General features: G+C 41.8%; 1 pseudogene; it reads left to right on the top strand.

The window, feature by feature from the left end:
* LOC112605888 overlaps positions 1-3642 on the top strand; it is a 16466-nt pseudogene extending 12824 nt beyond the window's left edge.
* Positions 3643-9420: the final 5778 nt, after the last annotated feature.

Genomic DNA, 9420 nt, shown 5'->3' with positions numbered 1-9420 from the left:
AAACCATCATTCTTAGCAAACTATCACAAGAACAGAAAACCAAACACTGCATGTTCTCACTCATAGGTGGGAACTGAACAATGAGATCACTTGGACTCGGGAAGGGGAACATCACACACCGGGGCCTATCATGGGGAGGGGGGAGGGGGGAGGGATTACACTGGGAGTTATACCTGATGTAAATGAGGAGTTGATGGGTGCTGACGAGTTGATGGATGCAGCACAGCAACATGGCACAAGTATACATATGTAACAAACTTGCACGTTATGCACATGTACCCTAGAACTTAAAGTATAATAATAATAAATAAATTTTAAAAAAAATGTTGAATACTGGCCCCCACTCTCTTCTGTCTTGTAGAGTTTCTGCCGAGAGATCTGCTGTTAGTCTGATGGGCTTCCCTTTGTGGGTAACCCGACCTTTCTCTCTGGTTGCCCTTAAGGTTTTTTCCTTCATTTCAACTTTGGTGAATCTGGCAATTATGTGTCTTGGCGTTGCTCTTCTCGAGGAGTATATTTGTGGTGTTCTCTGTATTTCCTGGATTTGAATGTTGGCCTGCCCCACTAGGTTGGGGACGTTCTCCTGGATGATATCCTGAAGAGTATTTTCCAACTTGGTTCCATTTTCCCCCTCACTTTCAGACACCCCCATCAGACATAGATTTGGTCTTTTTACATAATCCCACACTTCTTTCACGCTTTGTTCATTTCTTTTTCTTCTTTTTTCTTTTGGTTTCTCTTCTCACTTCATTTCATTCATTTGATCCTCAATTGCTGATACTCTTTTTCCAGTTGATCGAGTCGGTTACTGAAGCTTGTGCATTTGTCACGTATTATCTCTTTCATTTCGTTTATGACCTTCTCTGCATTAATTACTCTAGCCATCAATTCTTCCACTTTTTTTTCAAGATTTTTAGTTTCTTTGCACTGGGTACGTAATTCCTCCTTTAGCTCTGAGAAGTTTGATGGACTGAAGCCTTCTTCTCTCATCTTGTCAAAGTCATTCTCCGTCAAGCTTTGATCTGTTGCTGGCGATGAGCTGCGCTCCTTTGCCGGGGGAGATGTGCTCTTATTTTTTGAATTTCCAGCTTTTCTGCCCTGCTTTTTCCCCATCTCTGTGGTTTTATCTGCCTCTGGTCTTTGATGATGGTGACGTACTGATGGGGTTTTGATGTGGGTTTCCTTCCTGTTTGATAGTTTTCCTTCTAACAGTCAGGACCCTCAGCTGTAGATCTGTTGGAGATTGCTTGAGGTCCACTCCAGACCCTATTTGCCTGGGTATCAGCAGCAGAGGCTGCAGAAGATTGAATATTGCTGAACAACGAATGTACCTGTCTGATTCTTGCTTTGAAAGCTTCCTCTCAGGGGTGTACTCCACCCTGTGAGGTGTTGGGTGTCCGACTGCCCCTAGTGGGGGATGTCTCCCGGTTAGGCTACTCAGGGGTCAGGGACCCACTTGAGCAGGCAGTCTGTCCCTTCTCAGATCTCAACCTCCATGTTGGGAGATCCACTGCTCTCTTCAAAGCTGTCAGACAGAGTCGTTTGGATCTGCAGAGGTTTCTGCTGCTTTTGCTGCTGTTTAGTTGTGCCCTGTCCCCAGAGGTGGAGTCTACAGAGACAGGCAGGTTTCCTTGAGCTGCTGTGAGCTCCTCCCAGTTCGAGCTTCCCAGCGGCTTTGTTTACCTACTTAAGCCTCAGCAATGGCGGGCGCTCTTTCCCCAGCCTCCCTGCTGCCTTGCGGTTAGATCGCAGACTGCTGTGCTAGCAATGAGGGAGGCTCCGTGGGTGTGGGACCCTCCCAGCCAGGTGTGGGATACAATCTCCTGGTGTGCCCGTTTGCTTAAAGCTCAGTATTGGGGTGGGAGTTACCCGATTTTCCAGGTGTTGTGTGTCTCAGTTCCCCTGGCTAGGAAAAGGGATTCCCTTCCCCCTTGCGCTTCCCAGGTGAGGGATGCCTCACCGTCCTTCAGCTCTTGCTGGTCGGGCTGCAGCAGCTGACCAGCACCAATTGTCCGGCACTCCCTAGTGAGATGAACCCAGTACCTCAGTTGAAAATGTAGAAATCACCGGTCTTCTGTGTCGCTCGCGCTGGGAGTTGGAGACTGGAGCTGTTCCTATTCGGCCATCTTGTTCCGCCCCCCAACTTAATCTTGAAACAATGTGATCAGTAGTCATATTCATGATCTCTTTCTCAATGACATTAATCGTCAGAAAAAAATTACAGGTAAATGACATTAATCATCCTTGAGAAAGAGTTCGTGAATATGACTACTGATCACATTGTTTCAAGATTTAATAAAACTATTAACAATATGTGGAAAAAACAGTGTGATTACAATCCAAAATATTTCCAGAAAATTCTAAAGACAACAGAGGAAGATGTGAAATCTGCCTCTACTCAGGAAAGATACACATTTAAAAATAAATATATTATCAGCTTATGTTTGTGTTTATTCTAATGAGCAACAGAGAATTGTAAGGAAATGCACAGGGCATTCAAGAGAGCAAATGATCCTGTAAGCTATCTAGAAAGCAAGAAAAATGATTTCTTCATGAGGTTTATGATTTCCTGTCAAGAAGAAGCCGCCAGCAAATCACTTATGATTTTGTGTGGCACAAGCTTATTCTTGCTGTCTCTACCATCATATGGGGGAAAAATAACCATTAAAATTGTGGGGACATGTGAGCTACGTGCCCTGCATTCAGTGGAAAGAGGAGTAACCTGGAGAAACACATTCTCATCTCTCTGGGAGAAGAAGAAAACTTTGATCATTATTGGCAATACTTTCATAATAAGAATAGCTTTTTAAGGAATTACATCAAAATCAATAGAAAGAGATACAGTTTAGACAATGCAGGAAAAAAATGAAGATTTTTTTGAGAAAAGTTTAGCTGACATTAATAATAGCATCCTCTCTGTCCTTCATGAATTCACATCAGTAGGTAAAGATAAAAGCAGCACTGGATGGTTGGATTTGTTCTGTGATCACCTGGGGAGCAACTTGATCTTTTCACAGAGAGACTTGACAAGGATTAAACACCAGGAGATAAAAGATACTGAGTTTCTCAGAGAAGACATGAGTGCAGCTTTGGATCTCACAATGAAGAGAATAGAGCAGCATTATTCAAGTATGCGTATGAAAGTAATGGTTTCTAAAATTGAGAAAATGCTCTCTGAACATCTCTCTGGCTGCTGGAAACAGTGTCCCTGCTGTGGAGCAATTTGTACAAACACAATTCCTACACACGGAGACCATGGTGTTCCCTTCCTCTGACCTCAGGCTGTCTATGGAGAGGAGTGGTGTAAAACAGGCCATTCTGTCATTGATTGCTTTACTAGTTTTGTAGCAAGTGATTGTTCATTGGTTTTGAGCAATGGTGGAAAAATCCCATATAAGAAGTATCAAAAGGCAGGAGGGGATTATGCCACTTGAAGCATCACTCCAGATTCTTCCACCCAGCCATCTTGGGAATGGCTTTTCTCACTTCAGATCAAAGCTAGAATATAAATATCAGAAAAAAATGATAGGTAAAGGTAAAATCCCCAACTCATGGGCCAAAATCCAAAAGAAGGACATGCTTGAAGATTTGAAGAAAACAGTGATACTCAATGACCACAAAACAGCCCTAGTGTCTGAATAAAAGAGTCAGTGTAGGACGGGCATGGTGACTCACGCCTGTAATCCCAGCACTCTGGGAGACTGAGGCAGGCTGATCACAAGGTCAGGAGATCGAGACCATCCTGGCTAACATGGTGAAAACCCATCTCTACTAAAAATACAAAAAAATTAGCCAGGCATGGTGGTGGGTGCCTGTATTCCCAACTACTCGGGAGGCTGAGACAGGAGAATGGCATGAACCTGGGAGGTGGAGCTTGCAGTGAGCCGAGATTGTGCCACTCAACAAGTCTCTAGGAAGAATTGGTCAAAGCCATTCAACAAGTCTCTAGGAAGTCCCACACTTTCCCACATTTTTCTACCTTCCTCTGAGCCCTCCAAACTGTTCCAACCTCTGCCTGTTACACCGTTCCAAAATTGTTTTCACATTTTCAGGTATCTTTTCAGGAACACCCCACTCTACTGGTACCAGTTTACCGTATTATTCTGTTTTCACACTGCTGATAAAGACACACCCAAGACTGGGCAATTTACAAAAGAAAGAGGTTTATTGGACTTATTATTCCACATGACTGGGGGGGGGGGCAGTCTCACAATCATGATGGAGGGAAGGAGGAGCACTCCAGCCTGGGTGACAGAGCGAGACTCCATATTAAAAAAAAAAAAAAAAAAAAAGAGTCAGTGTATCTGAACAATCCCAAAATAACTTCTCTTTACAATTAGAACTGGTATGATTTGGCTCTGTGTCCCCACCCAAATCTCATCTTATAGCTCCCATAATTCCCACATGTTGTGGGACAGACCTGGTGGGAGATGATTGAATCATACGGGCTGATCTTTCCCATGCTGTTCTAGTGATAGTGAATGGGTCTTATGAGATATGATGGCTTTGAAAACCGGAGTTTCTCTGCACAAGCTCTCTCTTTGCCTGTGGCCATCCACGGAAGATGTGACTTGCTCCTCCTTCCTTCCATCATGATTGTGAGACTGCTCCCCCCAGTCGTGTGGAATAATAAGTCCAATAAACCTCTTTCTTTTGTAAATTGCCCAGTCTTGGGTGTGTCTTTATCAACAGTGTGAAAACAGAATAATACGGTAAACTGGTACCAGTAGAGTGGGGTGTTCCTGAAAAGATACCTGAAAATGTGAAAACAATTTTGGAACGGTGTAACAGGCAGAGGTTGGAACAGTTTGGAGGGCTCAGAAGAAGGTAGAAAAATGTGGGAAAGTTTGGGACTTCCTAGAGACTTGTTGAATGGTTTTGACCAAGATGTTGATAGTGATATGAACAATTAGATCCAGGCTAAGGTGGTCTCAGATGGAGACGAGGAACTTGTTGGGAACTAGAGCAAAGATGACTCTTGCTATGTTTTAGCGAAGAGACTGGTGGCATTTTGCCCCTGCCTTAGAGATTTGTGGAACTTTGAACTTGAGAGAGATGATTTAGAGTATCCAGCAGAAGAAATTTCTGAGCAGCAAGGCATTCAAGAGGTGACTTGGGTGCTGTTAAAGGCATTCAGATTCAAAAGGGAAACAGAGCATAAAAGTTTGGAAAATTTGCAGCCTGACAGTGCCATAGAAAAGAAAATCCCATTTTCTGAGCAGAAATTCAAGCCAACTGCAGAAATTTGAATAAGTATTGAGGAGCTGAATATTAATCACCAAGACAATGGGAGAAAATGTCTCCAGAGCATATCAGAGACCTTTGCGGTAGCTCTTCCCATCATAGGCTTGGAGGGCTAGGAGGAAAATGTGGTTTTGTGGGCCAGGCCCAGGGTCCTCATGCTGTGTGCAGCCCAGGAACTTAGTGCCCTGCCTCCTAGCTGCTCCAGCTGTGGCTGAAAGGGGCCAACATAGAACTCAGGTCATATCTTCAGAATGTGCAAGCCTCAAGCCTTGGCAGTTTCCACGTGGTGTTGAGCCTGTGAGTGCACAGAAGTCAAGAATTGTGGTTTGGGAACCTCCACCTGGATTACTAGATTACAGAAGATGTATGGAAACATCTGGATGCCCAGGCAGAAGTTTACTGCGGGAGGAGGGGGGATTCCTCATGGAGAACCTCTGCTAGGGCAGTGCAGAAAGGAAATGTGGTGTGGGAGCCCCCGCACAGAGTCCCCACTGGAGCACTGCCTAGTGGAGCTGTGAGAAGAGGACCACCGTCCTTTAGACCCCAGAATGGTAGATCCACTGACAGCTTGCACCGTGCACCTGGAAAAGCCACAGACACTCAGTGCCAGCCTACAAAGGCAGCTGGGAGGGAGGCTGTATCCTGCAAAGCCACAAGGGTGGAGCTGCCCAAGGCCATGGGAACCCACCTCTTGCATCAGTATGACCTGGATGTGGGACATGGAGTCAAAGGAGATCATTTTGGAGCTATAAGATTTTGACTGCCCCGCTGGATTTCAGACTTGCATGGGTCCTGTAGCCCCTTTGTTTTGGTCAATTTCTCCCATTTGGAATGGCTGTATTTACCCAATGCCTATACCCCCATTGTATCTAGGAAGTAACTAACTTGCTTTTGATTTTACAGGCTCATAGGCAGAGGGAACTTGCCTTGTCTTGGATGAGATTTGGACTGCAGACTTTTGAGTTAATGCTGAAACGAGTTGAGGCTTTGGGGGACTGTTGAAAAGGCATGATTTGTTTTGAGATGTGAAGATATTAGATTCGGGAGGGGCCATGTGTGGACTGATATGGTTTGGCTCTGTGTCCCCACCCAAATCTCACCTTGTAGCTCCCATAATTCCCATGTGTTGTGGGAGGGACCTGGTAGGAGATGATTGAATCATGGGGGCAGGTCTTTCCCCTGCTGTTCTCGTGATAGTGAATGGGTCTGATGCGATCTGATGGTTTCAAAAATGGGAGTTTCTCTGTACAAGCTCTCTCTTTGCCTGCTGCCATCCACATAAGATGTGACTTGCTCCTCCTTGCCTTCCACCATGACTGTGAGGCCTCCACAGCCATGTGGAACAGTAAGTCCAATAAACCTCTTTCTTTTGTAAATTGCCCAGCCTTGGGTATGTCTTTATCAGCAGCATGAAAATGGACTAATACAAGAATCTTTATCGTTTCCAGTTTTTAAAATGAAATGCATGAAAATAAATCAAATAACACATCAAGAGTTGAGGATTTCCAGTAAAAGGACTTCATTGCTGTCTGTCTCAATTCCTTCTGGTTTAAAAACAAATTAGTAAAATACATGAATATATAATGAAATAAAATAACATTCATTTTAGAAACTTCATATCTTAAAATATTATTCTAAATATTGGTTTTTTAATTTAAAAACATATAAAGTCTCCATAAAAAGTCATTTTAACAGAGGAAAATGAAAATAATTTCAGACTGCCACAAATGTCTATAGAATAACTATCTCAATATTTTAACCAATACACAAGTCTTGACTGTAAGCTACAAATTGACTTTTTAATTTTTAAGTGGATTTTGTTCGCCCTTTGAAGTTTAGAGGAAATGTTATTAATTCTTAAATGTAAAAGATTCATGAAAAGTTCATGATTCTTAAGCACAACAATATTTAAGCATATTCTGTTCTAGGAAAAATAAACCAGAGACTTGACCAAGATAGAAACATCAGCAATTCAGGAAGCATTATCAAGCGAATATGGGAAATACAAATAAAATAGCGGTTTATCTTGTTTATTCATCACTCTCTTCTTCCTAGTTATCTTGCAAATTCCCTATGCATGCTAAGGAAAAAAGAAAACACAAAGCTTAGGAATTGAAAGCAGAGTATTATGTACAACTCTGAGAACTGGCTCCTGGAACAAAACGGTGAAAAGTACCACTTTAATCAAGTGTGCGGACAAGGTCAGATTTAATTAAATCATTAATGAATAAAAAAATTCCTTAAGAAAAAACATTTAAAAAGCATATAGTTCTTGCAAATCAACTAGTAAACTCAATTGGGTTCCAATATTTCAATAAGAAATTTGTTTTTATACATAAAAGTGTAATGAAATGCTTTCCTCCAAGTTGGGCATATTTATGACTCTTCACATCTTTTGAGTCATAAGTTCATAATCAGAATAAAAATGAAGAGTACTCTGAATCCAAATAGGGCCTTAGAAGGGAAGGAAATCACCCTTCTGCAAACCTATACTTTATGCTAGGTCCTGAAAGCTGATGATCTAAAGCATCTGACAGCTGATGATCTAAAGGAATCCTAGTGCAAAGAAGAAAATTTCTTCAAGTTGGGCATAAACGCAGCTGACTTCTGACTTCCATTTACAGGTTTACTCATTATCCTCCACAGACAATGAAAATAGACAGCCCAGGGAGCAGCAGCTGAATGTCTCAGATCTTCAGAGTTTGGAGATAGGAATGCTGATGTTTATCTCCTTTGTCCCTTCAAAGGGCTTCAAGCATATTCTCAGTGTCAGATCAAACGACCCATGTCTCCAGAAGAAGTTTTGGGACAGGAAAACTGCAAAAGAAACAGGTGTTGTTGAACAGTTGGTTTTTCTTTTGTTCTGTGGAAAATAGTCTCAGTGATAGGAGGATCTCCTAAAATGATAAAATTGAAATGGTGATGGAAACAAAACCCCTGCCTCACATGGTGCCTGTCTTTCACATCGTTGCAACCTTCAGGACTGCTCAATGTTCACTTGACATTTTCTGAATGCTTTTATATTTGTTTAATGAATTCATAAAAGCCTTTAGCTAAAGTGAAATAAGTAGTCGGGCACAGTGGCTCATGCCTGTAATCTCAGTGCTTTGGGAGACCGAGGCGGGCAGATCCCCTGAGATCAGGGGTTCGAGACCAGCCTGGGCAAACATGATGAAACCCAATCTCTACTGAAAAAAAAAAAAATTAGCCAGTGTGGTGGCACATGCCTGTAATCCCAGCTAATCCCAATTACTTAGGAGGCTGAAGCATGAGAATCGCTTGAACCTGGAAAGCAGAGATTGCAGTGAGCCAAGATCGTGCCACTGCACTTCAGCCTGGGCAACATAGTGAGACTCTGTCTCAAAAATAATAAAATAAAATAAAATAAAATAAAATATAATAAAATAAAATAAAGTATAAGTAAAGTGAAATATGCCAGGCATAGAAAGATAAATACTGCATGTTCTCACACATAGGTCAGGGCTAAAATGTTGATTTCATATAAGTGGACAGAATTGTGGTTACTAGAGATTTGGAAAGGTAGGGGGAGATGAAGAGTAGAGAGAGGTTGGTTAAATAATACAAAATTGCAGCTAGATAGGAGGAATAAGTTCTAGTGTTCTATAGTACTGGAGGATGATGATAGTTAACAATATTTGTACATTTTCAAATAGTGAGAAGAAAGAATTTTGAATGTTCCCAACATGAAGAAATGATAAATATTTGAGATAATAGATATAGCAATTGTCCTGATTTGATTAATTACACATTGTATACGTGTAGCAAAATCTCAGTCGGTCTCATAAATACATACAAATATTTTGTGTCCATTAAAAAATTTCTTACAGTTTTTAACAAAAGGTATAATGTATGTTAACTTTGATTTCCCAGCCAAAATCAGTGAGTATAAATTTAAAAAAATCTTTGATAAATTCCTTAGAATTGTAAGCTGTATGATTATTAAATGAGATTCAAAGGCTCTTCTCAAGAGATCACACAAAAAAGTAGAAAAAGGTGAATTGGGATAAAGAAAAAACTGTGTAGAGATGGGGATTTCTGTGATAGAAGTGGAGAGAGTAGTGCTGCCGTCAAAGTGGGGTTAGGATTGGAGAGGATTACAGTGTCAGTGGGTTGGGCGGTACTAGGGCAGGAGACCTCATGAGTCAGGAGGGATGA

This window comes from Theropithecus gelada, chromosome 14, assembly GCF_003255815.1.
Source record: "Theropithecus gelada isolate Dixy chromosome 14, Tgel_1.0, whole genome shotgun sequence".
Lineage (NCBI taxonomy): Eukaryota > Metazoa > Chordata > Mammalia > Primates > Cercopithecidae > Theropithecus > Theropithecus gelada.
Note: the sequence above shows the minus strand (reverse complement) of the source record. Positions and strands in the feature narration are given on the sequence as shown.